Raw genomic sequence first — 20408 nt, forward strand, 5'->3', positions numbered from 1 at the left:
CCTGAACACGTATTGAACTAAATACATGACTAAACAGATGATTAATGATTTAGGGATTATGCGAGTTAATTCCTTATTATTATAATTAATATAATAATTAATTAACACGGTTCCGTGGTTTGAAATTTTATTAAAATATTAATGGAATTATTGGATCAGATCAGCCGGATATGAGTTGTGTTGAAACAATAGAAAGATATGTTTACTAAAAAGGTAAGTATAATAAGTTTTTAGTAAACTAGTTTTCGTCCGCGGTTACGCATATTTACATACAGCAAGGGTGTGTGGCACAACAAAAAATCACTATAGATTTTAAAATAAATGTAAGGGTGACATTTGAAAGTTTCTAGTAAAGTAAGATATTTTTTGCATTAATAATATTGTTGAAGATTTCTTAAAATTGAATATAACATTTATTGCATTCTGAGCTATACTTTTAAGTTAATTAGAATTTTTTTATGTACAATCATTTAAATAGTATATTTGAAACGTGTTTTAGGAAATAAATAAATGATATTCAAATTCACACTTAAAGTATAGTCCTCGGTAGTATAGTGGTAAGTATCCCCGCCTGTCACGCGGGAGACCGGGGTTCGATTCCCCGCCGGGGAGGTCTTTTATTTTACGACGCAGAAATCTTTTTTTTTATTTTATACGTTAAATACATACTCAACAGTTATTTCTACAATATAGATACGTGTATTTGGTCATAATTACGGTACGTACCCAAACGTTCGTACGTTTTGACGATATTATGCAAGACGACAATTTCATCAAGTGCAGAGTGATCCCGCTTATCGGGCACCTGTGGGCCGTTGAATAAAGCCGTCCATTTGAGAAATGGACTTCAACGGCAGAGAACTTAAACAGATTGAATGATGATGGGTCGTGTTTATGCAGTAATTGCTATTTGAGTACAGTCGGATAGGAATTATTGTAGTCAAATAAGTTTCGTTCTCATTAGTGTGATAATACTCCAAATAAGGTCACAATGGACGCTTGTTTTGTGTTTAATAAATCTACTATGAATTTTGTTGTTATAAACACAACATAACATAGAAATGCATGATAGTAGATACATTATAAATGTGTATTATTTAGCATGAGATAAGATCTGGAGGCTATCTGGTATTGAAGTATATAAACTATAATTCATTTTTATCATGAAGTTTTAACGTATGAACATATGTGGTATATGTTAAGGTATGAATTGGCCATTGAAACAAAAAAAATCATCTATTAAGTCCGTTTTATCTCTGGGACATGTATTATAACAGCTATAACATTTGCAATGGCTGTCCTCGATGCAAATCGGTATGTTTTATTTTTACATATGGATATGCTGTCTTTTGGTTGGTTTGGTTCCGTAGAATTCTCCTCAGGGGATGAGAAAAATCTCGTCCCACTAGAGTCCTTGCTGTGTGAGTACGGAAGCACTAGATCGTACCAGTTACCGGACTAACCAGAGCCACTTATCCACTGAGGGCTAGTGATCCCTTATCCAATAATTAACAGATCACTGTTATAGTACGGTAACATTAAAATTAAATTATAGTTGAGTTACAAGAGTTGACGTTAGACTGAGGTTCAATTCCCACTGAGGAGTTTATAATTTCAGTAAGATCTGCTATCGAGGATTAGTTTAAAAGAAGGACCTACTCAGTTTCTTTCGCCGGTTCTTCTCAATTCAGGGTATTTCCTTTTCCGAATCGGTGGTGGTGTTTAATTTGATTATCAATATTTGAGTTTGAGTTTCATCTACATTTCGTATCTACTATATTCTACATAATACGAAGTTTTGTTAATTATGTTAATTAATATTACACTTCTTTAATCTTATTTATTTTAGAATTAAATGTAAGAAAAGTGTCCGAGATTGTCACGACGGCTATAATTTAATGTTGCTAGTTTTTATAACCGAATTAGCCAGTCGCTTTGACTTGGCATAAATTAAATTAAAAAGAGTTTTTTTTATTTCTTATATAATATTTTATACTATTAAAATTATATTCAAAATATAATATTTATGTAGACTCTAGTAGACTTGAGTAATATAAAGTCAAGTCAAGTCAGTTCAACGTTCTATACTATATTATTAGTGGTAGTGCCATGCTGCATACCTTTGGGTCACAGCTATGTGGGCCAGCATGACTGGGAAAATACCATTCTCTCATTACGATCGGTGTAAAGGCTGTAGCGTTTCGTGGTATGATGCCAGAGGTTAAATTCGGGTAAAGTGTAGTTCGTATTGGTCCCCAAAAATATATATGTGTATTTAGCCATCAACATCTTATCCTCAAAATTATGGAGTCTTTATCAATGGTCAGCTCCTAGCGTCCTTTCCAGGATAGGACCAGCTGATTGGCGACTGCTAGCACGGTTTGAATCGGTATCGCTCAGCTGTTTCTTAGCTTACTTGATTTATAAATGTGGGACAACCACTTTAGATATATTTATCTCTTCTTATGTTCTTCCCAGAAAATTTTACAACTGGATCTCCAGCTTTTTTGGTAGATCGTAGCACCAATGTTGACGTTGCATGCTCTGATATAAAAACATTTTTGTCAATTTTGGTGTTTTATAAGGCTTCTTTATTGTTTCTACATTTTGAATATTTGCAAGTCAACAATATTTACTAATATGCAGACGACACTGTACATGAATTACACCGGCTACGTTAAAATTTCTCGGGAACAAGTTGACAACAATTTATGTACTTCATGTCAGAGCATCACATAAAACTTTGTACGGTGCAAATTTGGCCCTGTGATATTTTCTTATCAGGGTGGGAGCTCACCAGTATGATCTTCTTCTATTTGACTGCATTCAACGTGGAGTGGCTCGATTAGTCACAGATTGAGCTCTTTGGGACTAGTTCGATCCTTTGTCTCTGTGTAGAAAGTTGTGAAATCACTTTAAGTATTTCAGGGCTTTTATTAATTAGACTTAATACAGGACTCTGAATTATAAATACCATCTATACCACGTCAATGTCCGAAAATGCACAACAGCACGATTTTTTAGATGTTTTATGCTATCACTCTGTGGTACGAACTTTTTCCGGCGGTTTTTCTCAGTCATTCTTTGAAGGCTATCTTTGCCTGGTGTTGCAAATCTCTTGGCCGTTTTCCACTTATTAGAAGAATACAAAAAGCATATGCTATGAACTCAAAAAAGGTAATAATATATTATATTGGTTATAATAAATAATAATGAACTGACTAAGGATTTGTTTGTTAAATGCAATCATCAGTCACAAAATTTGAGAACGATGAAAAGGTTTGTACGTGAAAGTATTCTTAATAAAAAATAACCTAAATTTTTAAAAATTTAGCTAGCTATTGTAATAAAACTTTCTAAATATTTTTCCATATTAATAAATCAGTGCGCATTCCGAAAACTAACAATAAATTAAATGTTTAATAAATTTTTACACGTTAAGGTATTCTGAAGGCTATATACATTACCTCTTGAAACATTAGTAGACTATTACTTCACTTCTTAATAAGCGCGTAGCAATTTGTAACTGTTTCTGTAGAGTGTGTAGACCTACGTCGTAGTAGCGTATAAATAAGCGACTGCGTGGCAGTTTTATTTCATTAAATATTTAATGAAAAATATATTTGCAATACATTATTATTATTTCCTTTAAGTAATGATAAAGTTACCTCATGTTCTTAATATTTAGTAAATTAATTATTTTTTGTTAGGTAGATTTTAGTAGATTTATTTCTAGATACTTTATAGATTACTTTATAGATAGATACTTTATAGAATAAAAAAAAATGTTTTGAAGTTAGAAAGGAAGGTTTTATAATAATTGTTAATTTTAATGTATATTTATTTCGATACTAAATTTTTGATATAATTTTAAAATACTCTCATTTAAAATGATTACTAAGAAATTATATTAAACGTAAGTTCTGAGTTATGCATATTCATATACATAACCTAAAATTCGCTTGAAAATTCAATCGCAGTTTAAGTTAAGATAATAAAAATATACACATACAAAATGACAACGTAATTTTCTATAAAAGCGAATTTTAATACGAACAATGACATAATTTGATCACGTATAATATTTCACTTTACACATAATACAATAATCACATGTAAGCTTTGGGAGCTATGGCCCATGAATCTGTCTCAGTCATGCGCCGGTGGCTCGACTCCTGCAAATTAATTCATGCCCATGCGACCCGGTTTTAATTTCGCTGCTACCACTGATTTACGATGTCCATATTAAAGACAAGTATGCGTACGACCTCTCAATTAAGAGTTGAAACATGGCCTCTGTTCTGTCGAGGTGAGAACGTTTCGAATAGAGTTATTTAATTCGAAGTTACGTTAAGAAGAGAAATGGGAAAATTGTTTAATATTTAAATAATTATTTCGGACAATATTGCTACTTTAATTATAGTTGTTTTCACTAATGCTTAATAGTTCTCAATGTAAATTTTTACTGTAAATGATTCTACATTTCATAAACTGTGGTATATGTATGTTTCCTATTTTAAGGACGCCAAGTTGCTGTTTCACACTGATATAGTACTTTCACGTAGCGATTGTTTATATTTTCAAGCTGCATATAGTACGTTGAAATTGTTATTTCATGATACCTCGTTGCCAGTGACTTTTCAACCTTTGCAAACAAAATGACTTGATTTAATTCGTATACAAACTTCTAGCAGTGATCTTTAAAATATTTGTTATACGTCTTTTTTATTTTAGGCAACAGAGTGTACAAAAAAACAATCATTTGTCTGTAAAATTTCATACAATCTTCAACTCAAATCTCTATACGGTAAAATAGTTAATTTTACAGAAAACAAACCTGTTTTCAAAAAAATATTATTCGTCGATCAACTTTATGCTGCAGTCATCGGTTCTTCTCGGTAAAATCTACTTTTCGAAACGCTACCAGTATCACATTCAATTTAACTAATATGACGATTCAAAAGTGCATGAATGAGCCTACTTGAAATTAAATCTTTGATTTAATTATATTTTCCACAGTTTTCTAGATTCCCAAATATATTTTTTCGTGTATACTCGTACGTGTGAAGATCAAAAATTTTGAGACTAAATGTGATTAATTAGTATTTCTTTAAAATGTATACAAACAAATCACCGTCAAATTACTAAGGTCTATATTTCCTATTAATAACAAAACGCTTTATACACAGATATCTATGTTCCAACGTCTTAAATTATTTATTTTGATAATTTCGCAAAAATACAGTTTTAATTTTGCAATAAGACATTTAACAATACCAGTTACTAAGGAATAAAACGACGGCCCACTCAAAGCGCTGTCAGTATATTTCAATTTTGCTGGCGAATTTTATACAATCTTATTCTGTTAGCGCTCCACTTTATAGTCTAACTGCTGTTCAAAGAGACATTATTATTACTATTGATCGGGTATTATTTCTAGGAAAAAGGGAATGAATATATCCGAAACTTACTTTAAAGGAAATAAAGCAAGTTTCTATTTAAATTATCTAAATTCTGTAATCGCAATACATATTACATATTATTTTTAATATATGCTTCAAATGTTATTATAAAATATGAAATCGACACAGTCTATAAGAGTATAAGCTGTGTCGGTTTTATCACGAAATTTTAAGTACATTTTTAAAAATGTGTTTATTTTAAAGAGCTAATGAACACAACAAGATGGAAACACAATAATTGCAAGTTAAATTTTTGAACGTATATAGAATAAATAAATAAAGTATGACACTGTTAAGTTTTTTTTATTTAAAATTATAATGCTGGTTTGTATTTAATGTGAAACCTGTGTTAAATAGAACAATTAGTAACATTTACATTAAAGTAACAGTCCGTAAATGATCTACTGTTAGGCATAAGTTCATTCTCCTCCTCGCTAGCAATTTATTTCAGTACGCGTTGTTATATATCTGAATTTAAGCTGACACTTGCAGTTCTTAACACGAGTTAAACATATGATAATTAAGTGAGATGTACCCGATCTTTGGTTAAAATTCAGGAGTCACCTATCTATAAATTTATTAAAAACTAGCAACCCGCCCCGGTTTCGCACGGGTGCAACGCTGATTGGTACTAAATATACTAAGGAAATTGTTTTTTTACGACATCACATTGGAAACTTCTAAAATTTTTAGTGTCTCTTTACTGTATTGTCTATGTATTACGCACTCTCACTCTACCTATTAAAAAAAATCGCATTCAAATCCGTTGCGTAGTTTTAAAGATTTAAGTATACACAGGAACATAGGGACAGAGAAAGCGACTTTATTTTATACTATGTAAATATTACACATATTTTTAATAAAAAGAAAAATGAATACCTACAGCATATAGAAACGATATTTCCTATTTCGAAATGAAGCGTAAAAACTTCTCAAGAGTAAGTTTAAGATAGCGGAATATTGCATAATGGCACACAATTCGTTAGGTCCAGTGGTGTAGAAAAGGAAGATTTAAACGCAGGTGTTACTGTATTTACGTAAAATATTGAAATGGAACGCTTGCGAGCGGGTTACAAATTAAAGCACCAGGTGATCTTTGCCATTTAAACTCTATGTCGGCTACGGTCTGAATTGCGTGCCTTTAGTTCAATTTAGGTTGTCGTATACATATATACCAATGTATAAGTTTTCAGTGATATACTACTAGAGCCGAAATGGCTCAGTGGTTGAAACGCGTGCATTTTAACCGATAATTACGTGTTCAAACCCAGAATATCCATGTGCTTAATTTGTGTTTATAATTCATCTCGCACTCGGCGGTGAAGGAAAACATCGTGAAGAAACCTGCATGTGTCTAATTTCATTTCTGCTACATGTGTATTCTAACAACCCGCATTGGAACAGCGTCGTAGACTATATTCCAAAGCTTCTCAAAGGGAGAAGAGGCCTTAACCCAGCAGTGGGAAATCTACAGTTTTTGTTTTTTAAGACTAGGAGTACAGTTGAAGTAAGCTGGCGTATAAAAATAGCCATAATCAAACATAACTGACCAGTGCTACTGTAAGAAATATAAAAATTAGCTGTACATCGCGAACACATCCGTTACAATTTTTTCCACTATAAGTCTTGTGATGTATAGAGTAAATCTTATTTCATTATGAATTGTTCAGGTGGAGGTAACAAAAAACACAGAGATACTATGATTTTGTAATATTAGAATTTCATAAATATATAAGGCAGTTATTATAATGTCAATTTCGAGCATCTATTGCCAGCATATGGTCGAAGTAAAACTTTGCGGGTGGTTAAACATTTAAAATAATTAAAAATGAGCTCATAGGACATCGCAGATCAAAATGACGTGATTTTATTATTTTTATGATAAATTTGTTCGTGCTTTACAAGGAATATGGGGGCAAACTTCCACAAGCCTGGGGCGGCCAAGATACCAAGCCCACACCAAAAACGTTCATGTATTGGTTACATGTACGTAGTACAGTTAGTGTAATGTTCATTTTTTTCTTTATCCGTGTAGAACAAGTCATTTTTTGTTTATGATAGGTTTCAAATAGGCCACCTGATGGTAAGTTGTACCTTCCATAGGCATTGGTACTTTAAGAAATATTATACAGTCCTTGTATAGGAAAAGCACTAACAATTTTGAGCACTGAGACTTTACGTAGCCTACGTGTCGGGCTTGAAAGGTAAGTGAGCTGGTACAACTACAACATAAGGGACAGGACAATTTAGTTAGTGGCGTATTGTTTGTTTAAGAAATGGATAAAATTTATTATCTTCCCAATGCCTGTAATCAGTAGCATAGTAGCTTGGCTGCCTGTTTATGCATATTATATAAAAAATGAATTTTATGGATGTGACTGAAATGATTGTTAACAGTATTGAATACATACAGGTTTTTTGAGTGACCCACGACGTTTATTTTTGACTTTTTTTTAAGTAGACGAATATTTTACGTCTTGAAGAACATAATTTTGTTGTAACCAAACATAGATAAAAATCTGACGGTGAAAGTAAATTAAGTATCTTTTTCACTATCCTTGGAAAGCAGATCACTAGAAATACTAATGGGTTTTGGTGACCTTTCCGAAAACGATACAATATATGTACATATTACGGGTTCCAGCTATACTTACAATATCTCGGAAAATAACAGATGATTTTATTTAGAGCAATATCATGTATGCTAAAATATTGATCGAATTTTAAAAATGTAAATTCTAAGCAAACTTTTCGGCGAGTAAAAATTATTACTTCACATATTTTATGTAGTATTCGATACTACGCTCTACTACGAACAATACGTTTCAGTTCAATGTGTAGACGATAAAATACGAGAACAGGTGCTTCATCATATTCTAAAGCCATGTGTCAGAGGGAGCGCCCGCGTGATGTACAGGACCTTACAGGCTTACGTTCACCCCACGCGGGGTTTCAGAGAAATTAGTGGTACTTCTAATAGATTTTAAACTCCATTTTCAACAAAAGTATTCTTGTGGGGTTTGTGACTGAAATTTATTATATTAATTGTTTATAAATTTATAACGGTGTGCGTGGATGTATTTTATAATATTTACGTTGTTTATTATATTCTTAAAGTGATACTTCGTTCGAATCGCTTTAATACTAAATTAATTATCGAATTTTGATCGTTTAAATAAGTAAGGATGCGAAATTTGAATCTTTCAACTATAAAGATTATTTAACAACTATTTTTATGCCCTTTAAATTGTACACGTACATTCATGAATGAAATTAGGGATGAATAGAATAAAGCAATTGATTTTGTTTCAGTAAAAACAGATTAAAAATGACAAATTTTATATGAAATATAAACAATACTAAAAAGGATCTAAGTTAACTTAAAACAATATATTTTTATTCAATCAACAAAATATTCAAACAATGGTTCGCACATAATAGAGGATATCTACGCTATGTGCGTTTTAAAGATAAAACGATATGAACCATACAATATTTAGTAAATTCGAGGTTGCAGTTTGCTCACTATCGGTTTTTTGACAAATATCAAAGAATATCGTGTGTTGCGTCGTATTTCTATGTGGACTCGTGGCTCGCTAAATTCTGACGCATACAACTCGATAGTTCGAACAGAAACGAACGAGTTATTGTGCTCTGCTTGAATATATGCATCGCATTGCATCGTATTTGTGTAGCGTAATCAACATAATAACCACAAAATTTTAGATATAGAGGAGCCTTTGTTTTCTCTGAGAGCTTCTCACATAGTTCATTGTGTGGGCGATATATATTCATACTCGTATATATATTTACTCCTTTTGGTAAGTCATCAGCACCGCTTAGCTGTAAGACGTGGAAGTTATAATAAATATTAACCATTTCATATATCGTGAATGTGCCATCAATGTTGGTCCTAAGTCTCCTGTAGTTTAATGGTAGTAGCACTGACTTAGTTACCCTTCAAATCCAGTATTAACCATTAAGCGTTGCTGCTTGACTTATACTGGGTAGGTACCGTCTGGGTCTCTTCTTTATCCAGTTGGTCATGCACAACAATCTACGATTGGGCGAAACATCTAATACGTATAGAAAAATATGAAAAAATGACATCAAGACATTTGGTCTAAAAGGTTGTCGATCCTGAAGTCCTGTTGTTGGTTTTTTCTAACAATAATTTGTTAGTAGCTCAGTACGTAAATTAGTGGTGGTTTTGTACCCATGCCCCAGAAAGCACGACACACTCTCAGTCCCTGCGTTTGTTTATTTTTAGGTCAAGTCGAATTTCCCTTTCGAATCAGGTTATGAGATTGAGGTAGATATCGCACCTGTGTTTGCGAACTCAATTGTATACTGCGATACGTCCTGCGCAGATGTTAGTCATTTATAACAATGATTGTGGCAGTCAACTTAATATTTTTCCTTATACATAGAAATGCCTACATGGTATCCTATTTAATGTGTTTTTTGCAAGAAATATCTTGTTATATTTAAAGTTATACAAATTACGCTATTTTTTGTACAAACATAAAGTCACTAAGAGCTATATTTAAATACATTCATTTATTTGCATTACCCTCTGTACTGGAAAGAAAACGACGCGGGCTCTTCTTAAAAGAGCATTGAGGAATTATTTTATTAGCCTAGTTGCATGCCAAAAAAATTAATACCATACTTGTTGCGTGGTCAGATGTGTACGATATATATAAATTATATACGAAGAATTCTTTAAAACATGTTATATAAACCATCAAAGAAAAAATAATATGTACTCTACTATTATATTGTATATGTATTTAAAACTTGACATTAAATGTAATATATTACATATATATATATATATTGTCTTACGTTAATATACGAGTATATATGAATTATATATAGGTTATATTTGTATATAGACATTGCAAGGCATGGTCATTATTCAAAATAAAAAGGATAATGAATTTTTATTGCATGGTTTTAGAGTACTTAATATTCTTATAACCAGGAAGTTGAACTTAATGAATGATAAATAATTAATACAATTACGTTTCCCGTTTGCTTTATAAAATTATTTGTCGATCTCGAGGTTTATAATGAGACGTGACAAAAGGGAATAGCTTATACACGATTTATTAACTAATAGAGTTGCGGGTCTTAACAAACAAGATTAAGTCAGAATAATCAGTCTTTATAAATTTATGATGTGAACAATCCCTTAATGCCCGAAACTGATGTCAGAATTTTAAGTTCGTCTCGGGAAAATGGTAAGGAAGTTCGTTAATCCAGTCGAATGCTCGCAACGCCGACCAGACCCGGCCTCCGCTTGCATTGCTTTAAAATGCTGTAAAACTTGTTACTTTATTATGCAAATATAGTTTTTACAAAAGCGAAGTCTTAACAAGAGAAGCCGTAACGGTTTATAGATCGCCAATTCCACCGTTCCGTGTGACAATTTAAAGTTGTACGTTTAAATTCACGGGCGAATACGGAATAAATTGGTCCCAGGATTAAACATTTAGTTGGTAAATATCTACACAATACCACTCTAACAACTTCAACACTTATTTTAGAATTCACAGACGGTATAACTGAGTTTCCTTGCTAATTTCTCTTAAGCAACAAAAGCGTTTATTCGATGCTAAGTATGTAGAAATCTACTAACGAACCACAGGAGACCTTATTGTTACTTTTTCCTCAGTCGATATACGTTTTGCACAATACTTAAATGTACTCTGAAGGTACCCAAATCTTATTTCGAAAGTAATATTAAGTCGACTTATAATTATAATTACGAATAGTAATATCTCGTTAACATCCAATTGTTCATCATAATGGGATGGGATGTGATGAGAAGAGAAATAGGTAACAAGGTGAAGATTATTTAGCTAGTTGTACAACATGATACTTCACAGCGATGTGTGAATATACAAATGAAAATACATTTCTTGTTCCACGATAGGGTGATCATGAAGGACCCTTCTTAGCCTTTTTGACGGTTATTCTTTTCTAATGGTGGTAACTAATAGAATAGAAAAGAAAAATAAAAACAATTGCTCTCAAGTTTAATCTAAAATCTTAGTTATGTGTGAAATTTTAGTGAGCCAGTGTAAAAGTGTAAAAACATCGTACAGTATTTTTTTTCGCTTAAATTGCCAATTGTTAGTTTAGTTGCCATTTTTATATGGAATAGATTGGCGGACGAGCATATGGGCCACCTGTTGGTAAGTGGTCACCATCATCCATAGACAATGACGCTGTAAGAAATATTAACTATTCCTTACATCGTCAATGTGCCACCAACGTCGGGAACTAAGATGTTATGTCCCTTGTTCCTGTAGTTACACTGGCTCACTCACCCTTCAAACCGGAACACAACAATACTGAGTACTGTTGTTTGGCGGTAGAATAACTGTAGTGGTTGGTTGGTGGGTGGTACCTACCCAGACGGGCTTGCACAAAGCCCTACCACCAAGTAGTGTCATTCTATATTGAAAGGCTTTAAGATCAAAGTACACTCAGTAATAAAGTAAAGAGGATGTGTAATACACAATGACGACTAATCTGTTATTTTGTAAGAATATTTTTATTTTATAAACAAGGTAATATCAAAATGTACCGTTTATTTAACTCGAAATTGGAAAGACAAACTCATAATCTAATGAAGGCTATATCTCGGCTGGTATAAAGCCATTCATAATGTATATTGATACAAAATTATCAAGTAACTAATACAGAGTTAGCTCGTTCAAGTTTGAGCGCCGAACAAGTGGTAACGAGTGATATCCAAATAAATTACGCTATTTGGAGATAGTATCGCACGTACGGCTTGCGTTAAAGTTGCTGACTCAAACTCAAATCGGAAGTTTAACTCACGTAAGTTTATACATGTTTCCAGTACAATGTGGCGGGATCTATGACGTATCTACGAGCGTATTTTACTCTTCTATATGTCAGAAATTCCAAAATACTGCCTGATATACTAACTAATCTTTTCATAGTATATCAAATATTTAAATCAATAATTATGATTTTCTACAGAAGAGTAGTAGTAATATATGAACCTGATAACTAGTAGTGTAATAAGCTACTATATGGGGTTAAGTAAGAAATGAAAATCATTTTAGTGTTTTAATTCGTATACGATTAAATAAGTTTTGTAATTCATGTAGCAAAGTGTAGTTAGTAATAACAATTATTGATTTCCCTTTTGAAACATTATTAAACTTAAATTGTTAAAGCTTGATACACTTTTTCATAAAACGATACGTCCAATAAAGTTATCGAGCTTGAGACATCATACAATGGTCAGTTTAGTTAAGCCAGGTTTAAATGGAGATTTTCTTAAATTAGGGGTAACGAATATACTCACTGACAAAGTGCTTTAGAAACTGAGTATTTATATTAGTTGTCGTTATATTGGTACGATATTTTTGTAATTATTATTTTGTCTATCTTATCTGAATACTAGCGATATAGACCAGTTATGTAATCTTAGACCAAAATCATAATCGTCACAATATGTTGGATCTATAAAAGGAAATTGTACTTGTGTCCAAGACTGCCTGAATGAATCTTTTCACTCACTTATATCCTACTGCCAAACATTAATATGTGAATAAACCAGTGTAACTGCAGACACAAGATACCTATATAACATCTACAACCTATATAAGTATTCCTAGTTATTTTATAAACATAATTAATAACCACGAAAGCTAAACTACTTGGTGGTAGGGTTTTGTGCAAGCCCTTCTGGGTAGGTACCACCCACTCATCAGTTATTCTACCGCCAAATAATAGGAACCGGAACACAAAAATAGTCAGTATTTTTGTGTTCCGGTTTGAAGGGTGAGTGAGCCAGTGTAACTACAGGCACAATGGACATAACAAGGTTAACAATTCCCAAGGTTGGTGGCACATTGACGATGTAAGGAATAGTTAATATTTCTTACAGCTTCATTGTCTATGGGTGATGGTGACCACTTACTATCAGGTGGCCCACATGCTCATCCGCCAACCTATACCATAAAAAATACACCTATCACAGGGTGTTATGGTGTTTACATTAATATATATTTTTATTTGTGTATTGTCAGAGTTAATTCGCGTTTGTAATTTATTTAAATTATGAGATTAATTTCATAACAAATAATAATGAAGTTCGGTGGGAATTTATAGTCTTCGAGAATTAAACCGTATTTTAAAAATGAGTTTTCTCTGTCTCTGTCTATAAAATAATAAAATTACATCAAAACGTAACTACTCTTACTATGTAATAAGAATATCACTCAAAAAATAGCGAGAATAGAAGTTCAAAATGGCGAATGATATTGACAATAGTAACGCGCTTTAAAATCTGTACCGACGAACAAATAAATCTTGAACAACGCGATATTGACAGAGATCTAGAATATATTTTTCCTAAAATACGCACAGTTTTTTGAATTCTTTGGTAGGAGACTATTTTCCTTACGATTATAATTTATTTTCAACCGACTTCAAAAAGGAGGAGGTTATCAATTCGTCTGTTTTTTTTTTTTATGTTTGTTACCTCATAACTTTTTACTGGGTGGACCGATTTTGATAATTTTTTTTTGTTTGAAAGGTAGTGCTTTCCGTGGGGTTCCATTTTAATTTTATTTTTTTCCGATGATGGTATCAGTATGAAAACGACATAAGTCTTAAATTTGCATTATGTATGTGCGCGATAAATAGGTGAATAACTCAAAATTGATTGGCACAATTTTGATGATTCTTTTTTTATTATAAAGGATATACTTTAAGGGTAGTTTGGTGAAAGTTTGGTAAGGTTTTGAGCATAGGGTTCATGACAAATTAAGGGAACGGGAGGGAACGGAACAATTCTGAGGAGCACGTTAGCAATACTCGGTCGAATCTTTTATTTATGGGTTACTTGGATATTTGAATCACCTTCCGGAACGTAGTTTTGTCATGTAATTGTCATAATCGAATATTATAATCAACTAGCGACCCGCCCCGACTTCTCACGGGTGCAATACTGATACTAAATATACTAAAGAATTTGTTTATTTACGACATCACATTGCAAACTTCTAAAATTGTCAGTGTTTTTTTTACTATATTGTTCATATATTGTATACACAAACCTTCCCCTTAAATTACACTATATATTAAAAAAAACCGCATCAAAATCCGTTGCGTGGTTTTAAAGATATAGGGACAGAGAAAGCGACTTTGTTTTATACTATGTATTGACGGAACTCCTAAACGGCTTACAGTTAGGATGCGATTTGGGGCAGAATTTCTTACTATCTTTAATCAAATTTTGTGTATATGATGTGATGTCATATGATGTACGACTAGCATACGAATAGCTCTTTTGCAAAGTTTTTTTACTGAGGTCGATTACAGTTCATTCGAGGGTGGTACCTTGTAGTTTATGCCGCATGACGTATTAAAGCCGCATTTTCGAAAGTCTATTTTTGCTTTAATCGAAAGTTTCTTTTGAAATTGTCCCCGAAGTAGTTTCTGATTCATATAAACGGCACGCTTAATCTATCCATATTAAAGAAAAAATGTTAGTCTACATCAGCTTCACTTAAAATCAAAAAATAAATAAAATTTTAACAAAAAGAAAAACCGACTTCAAACAAAACACTATTTTAAAACAAATAAAAATGCACTAAAAAGTTATAAAAATAATTGCATATTTTACATATTTTTGAGAGTCCTCCTAGGTAAAATGAAATGAAGAATATTAGACTACTTAAAAGTCGATTTACGATTATATAATGTAGTTATAATTATTGCTATATTTGGAGTCGGTGTCAGCCACGGGCACAAGCTTCAACAATCAAAAGAAAGACGACCGACCACCACACACCGGCACACCGACACACAAGAGTTGTATCGTAGGAAAATGGATTTTTTTTAAATTTATATTTCATCATTAATAAGAAATTCATTAAAATATAAAACTTAATCCAGAAAATTAACAACGGCATCTCTGAAAATTTAAATATAGTTAATAATTATCTGTGTTTTTCATACATCTGCTTTTCCTAGGATTCAGAGAATAGTTCAAATTATTATTAATTGAAATTTTAAAAGAACTTTATATATTGAACTTTCATAAAAAGTATAAAACCTTCACCTCATTGCTTCCACTGGTGACTGTCTGACTGGAGGGCTGGTAAACTTTTTGCCCAGAGTATCGAAATTGCGATTCAACGCGGAAATGTTGATAGAATTCTTGCCACCGTTCTACTTGTCAAGATTTATACAGTAGCTTTTTTATTTGTATATAATAAAGTTGTTAATAGCTTATGAAAATAAAGTAAAACTATTTCAGAAAAAATATATGTATAAAAATATATGCATATCAAAGGTATTACTTACTTTTATGCTTTCGTACGCGCAGTGTCATGGATTGATTGCGTTTTAGTATAAGTGGCAAGTTAACTAGTAAGAAAATCTTTTAATTTTGTAAGATTGTAGGTACAAACTGCAATGCGAATGCGACATCGATCGTGTTTAACAATCAAAATTCACTTTATCAAAATAGGCTTACGAGTATATCATGCTACAGTAGCAGTTTTATAGTTTCAATTATCAATATAACCGAGTTAAATATATAGTCATTTCTTTAAAATATATAATTATAATGGTACTTAAATATACCTTATCTAGGAAAGTACTTTAATAAACTAAATTTAAAAAAAATGTTATTTATTGGGTCAAGCGTGAAAAACCGATTTCAAATGCTAGCGTATTTGCACAATTGCATTAGAATAAAACGAATCATCAAAGTATTATGGTAAAATATATTAAATTGTAATATTTTGTTAATACATTGAAACAATAATTGCTTTTTCGATATAATCTTCGAAAGAGACCGTAATAAATCAAATGGACTAGAAGCGAGGCTTTCAAATAACATCTTCAATCAATTACAGTAATAATCTTTTAAGTCAACAGTTATATAATTTATGAAAACAGCGAGCATGTAGTTCGTAATAAACAATTCTTAAATACTCCCCCTGTTCAAGGATTACGCGAAAATGAACTAAACATCCAATGCCAGCTCATTCAGTTATTATTGCGAAAGCATTTTGTTTTAACCGGATAATACAGGAGTCGACGATACAGGAAGGAGATTATCTTGGATTTAGCGAAACAATTTAGTCCGTCCAATAGATAAAAGCACAATCGATTTAACTGCCGCAAAATTATTTTACCTACTTATATTATAAAGTTCACATACATTTTGTGCACCCGCTCCCAAATCCTAACAGGTTTTAAAGGATTACACAGCGCACGTTAATATTATTTGAATCCGATTTGAAATACTAGGAGTAATTCTGTTATTCGAATAATGTTCCGTTTTAGATTTCTAATAATGATAAAATTTTGTTTCGGTATTAGGGAAAGCCTATTTTCACGTCCGATAGATTTCGATTACGTTCGCGTTTGTCCATTATTTTGTTAAACAAATGGGAACACTTATTGTTAATTTCGGTATATGTATTCAAAATATTATTAATGCATGAGGTAAATAGGGTTATTAATGTTTCATAGACGGCATTTGTTGCTGATATATGTACATTATATTGCAATGTCTATTCGCTAATAATTCGAATTCGATTGTTTGATTTAAATACGGTTTTGACTATTTGAAACTACGATTAAAAAAGACATGTTACATTGTATGAAATATCATAATACTTTTTAATAATATCGAGATCTACGTTTATGTAATTTTTATTGACATTATGAGTAAAATGTATTATAATCGTTCAAATCACAATAGTAATTGAAAATGTTATTTCTGGGTTAATGTATAGATTAGACGCAAGAATAAAGCACTACTATTGAACTGACTATTGAAATAATTTTATTTAGTATATAAATAAAATGAAAATATTTATTTACATAAAAAATATTCAAAAACTAAATAAATAAAATGTAAAGTATAAACATTTATGAGAGTAGGTAAATTAATAGAAGTATCTTTTGTGATTATAATTTTGAGGTTATTTAATTTTGAAAGTGAAATAGTTTAAGACAAAGATTTACAGACCAATGTAAATTGTACATTTGTTTTATAAATAACGTAGGTACAAAAAGTTATATCGACTTTAGACCATTGAAGCGACGTACTTTTATAAAAATATTGCATGAACTCAATTGAATATTACTTCTTAGGGCTGTAATATAACAAGCGCCCGAGGGCTGCGCTGATGATAGAATGTAGGACGCCGTTTGAAGCAAATTATAGCTGGACCGAAGCCCTTTCGTGCGCTTGCTACACTTACATTCACACTGTACCTTAAACATGGTACTTAAAAAATATATATAAAGTAGAGTAACAAACTAAATTTCACGCTGTGCTAAAGCATCCTCTCTCAACGCTCTTTGCGTTTGGAACATATTCCACCACGCTGTTCCAATGCGGGTTGGTTCAATGCACGTGTGACAGAATTTCGATGAAATTACACATATGCAGGTTCCTCACGATGTAAAAAATGTATATTTGAAATTAAAAGTACAATCAAAGTGAAAAAAGGCACGAGTCATATTACAGTAAAAATATTTAAAATAACGATATAAGCGAATTATAAATAGACGTTTTAATGCATGGTTAAAAAAAAAAACAAACAGTCACAGTGGTTGCCAAAATTTTCGTTTGTTTCGGTAACAGGAAACATTTTGTTGGTTCTGAAGTTTTGAAAATATACGAACAATAAGTTCGCGCCTCGGACTCGCGCCTCGAACGTGCGCCTCGGGCGCTTGCTATAACATGACTTAGGTGCGTCAAAAAGAAAGTTAATAGAGACGATATACAAAACAGTTTTTATGCCACAAATAATGTTTACACACGTAATAATACCTCTAAACGAGCCATATTTATGAACCAGTAAATCAGTTTTATAAATTATTTATAAAGTTAATTATAACTTAACATTATAACCACGCAAAACGAACGAATTTGTCTCTATTAGCTAATGTCAGTTTTGTCAAATTGTGACTCTACATACGGATGCCGCGAGTGTTTTGTAAATTTAACTTTACTTATAGTATCACTGTAGAAAATTTTCTACCAAATATAATTTGATTTTCGTCACAAAGTAATTCACAAAAAGATTCATATATGCCATATAAAAACGTTTAACCGTGAACTCTACGTATAATGTATAACAGGTCCACATCAAATTCGAAGTAAAAAAGGCAATCTTTTAAATTTTTATATCTTAATATGTTAATTGTGCAAATTAACCGAAATAATGAGAGAATTATTGCGAGGAATCACGCACCGCTGTATATGGGTCATGGAATCGAGCCCTCGAAGTGACAGCATTTTGTACTCACATATGCGTAGGTAAACATATTGTCAACATCAGCCTACCTTAAGCCGGGACTACACCGTCGCATTATTGTACAGTAATTGCCAACTTATGTCGTCGAACCAATCGCTTTAATTATCCGCCTCGCCCAGTCGCGTGTGAAGATTATTTCGCTGCCAAATTCAGATCACATTCGTTTTAAATAGGCGGGCACACGCCGACAATGCGATGCGCGAAATCAGATTACTTTATTGAATGCGAACAGATCATGAATGAAATTGATAAAATCGTCTGCGGTGCGAATGCGAACGGTGCAATTTACGTTATCGCTCGGTATAAAGGTAAAGCTGGTCTTGCAATAACCTAGTTTTCGATTACAAAGCTGAAACTCTTTAGGTGTTGGAAATTAATTTCCTGTCGTGCAAATACTTGCGAAATAATAATATTTTTATGTACATTCCCGTTGTGAACCTTTTCAGAAGTTAGATATTTAATCTAGATACCGCCGCTTGACAATGAATGATAATATTTTTCTATTTAATTTGTATTTACTATCTGTGCTTTATATCGAAAACAATAAATAACAAAACTTATCAACAACTAAATTATTATTAATGACTTTTTAAGAAGTTATGTACACTTTATTTATCTTATTCATTTCATTGTTGAGCAACTATTTATTTTTAACTAGATTTGGCTCGTGTCTCCGCTTCGCTTCGTTGTGTAATAGTTATTAATAATGTAATAAATGTGTCATTATCTGTTGACTTTCGAGATTGTTCGTATAGAATAGAGCTGTTATATTAAATGTTTGTTTTGTGTTATTTTTTATATTGCGTCAATTGCGAATTCTGAATTCCATAAGATACATTTAACTGTAAAATTGTGTAATAAAGGAGCACTTTCCAATTATATCTTCTCTCTTAATATACTGATAGCCTGTTTTGTTTTTATATTAATAGATAGGCCAATGAACAATTGTCATTCAGTCATTGGCGCTTTGGTTTATTGGTATCTAACATAAACGGGCTTGCACGCAGCCCATCATCGAAATATGGATGAAAAGCCCTGATGGGGCAGCCATCATATTAATAAAGAAAACATAGGGTCCAGGACTCTGTAGGCGATCTCCGAGATATCATTAAAAAACACCCGGATTACCTCGTTCTGCTACACGAAGAAGTCTTTATGTCTTATTAAATAAAAATATTACTCTGATCCCCAAGTAAGAGATTAATTAGAAGCACATGATACAGAGTTAGATTCAATATAATATGTATAGCATATCTGAGTAAAAGTAACTTGGATATACTTAGCAATCATAAATTTTCGATGCATTCGGTATATATCTAGAGATTAATCCTCGTAAGCGTTTTAATTGAAATGACAATTTATGCGGAAAGGAAATTCGTTCTACTGGACGATGGATAATGCAATCAATCAATATCCAATGTTATGTACGGGACCATTCCGTTATGAACATACTCCGGATTACAATATTATATATGTATATCATGCATATATTAGCCGTGTATGTGAATTATCACACCGATTAATATTATCCAATTACATGTAGCCATCAAACTGGAAATTTCATTAACAACATCCGGGTTAACCTTTTTTTTTAGTGGAACTAATT

The 20408-nt window shown here is 32.1% G+C and overlaps 1 non-coding gene across 1 annotated transcript; it reads left to right on the forward strand.

The window, feature by feature from the left end:
* The first annotated feature begins 540 nt into the window (after positions 1 to 540).
* Positions 541 to 612, forward strand: Trnad-guc. Its single transcript has one exon. It is a non-coding gene; the product is annotated as a tRNA-Asp (tRNA).
* The last annotated feature ends 19796 nt before the right edge of the window (positions 613 to 20408 follow it).

This window comes from Vanessa cardui, chromosome 11, assembly GCF_905220365.1.
Source record: "Vanessa cardui chromosome 11, ilVanCard2.1, whole genome shotgun sequence".
NCBI lineage: Eukaryota > Metazoa > Arthropoda > Insecta > Lepidoptera > Nymphalidae > Vanessa > Vanessa cardui.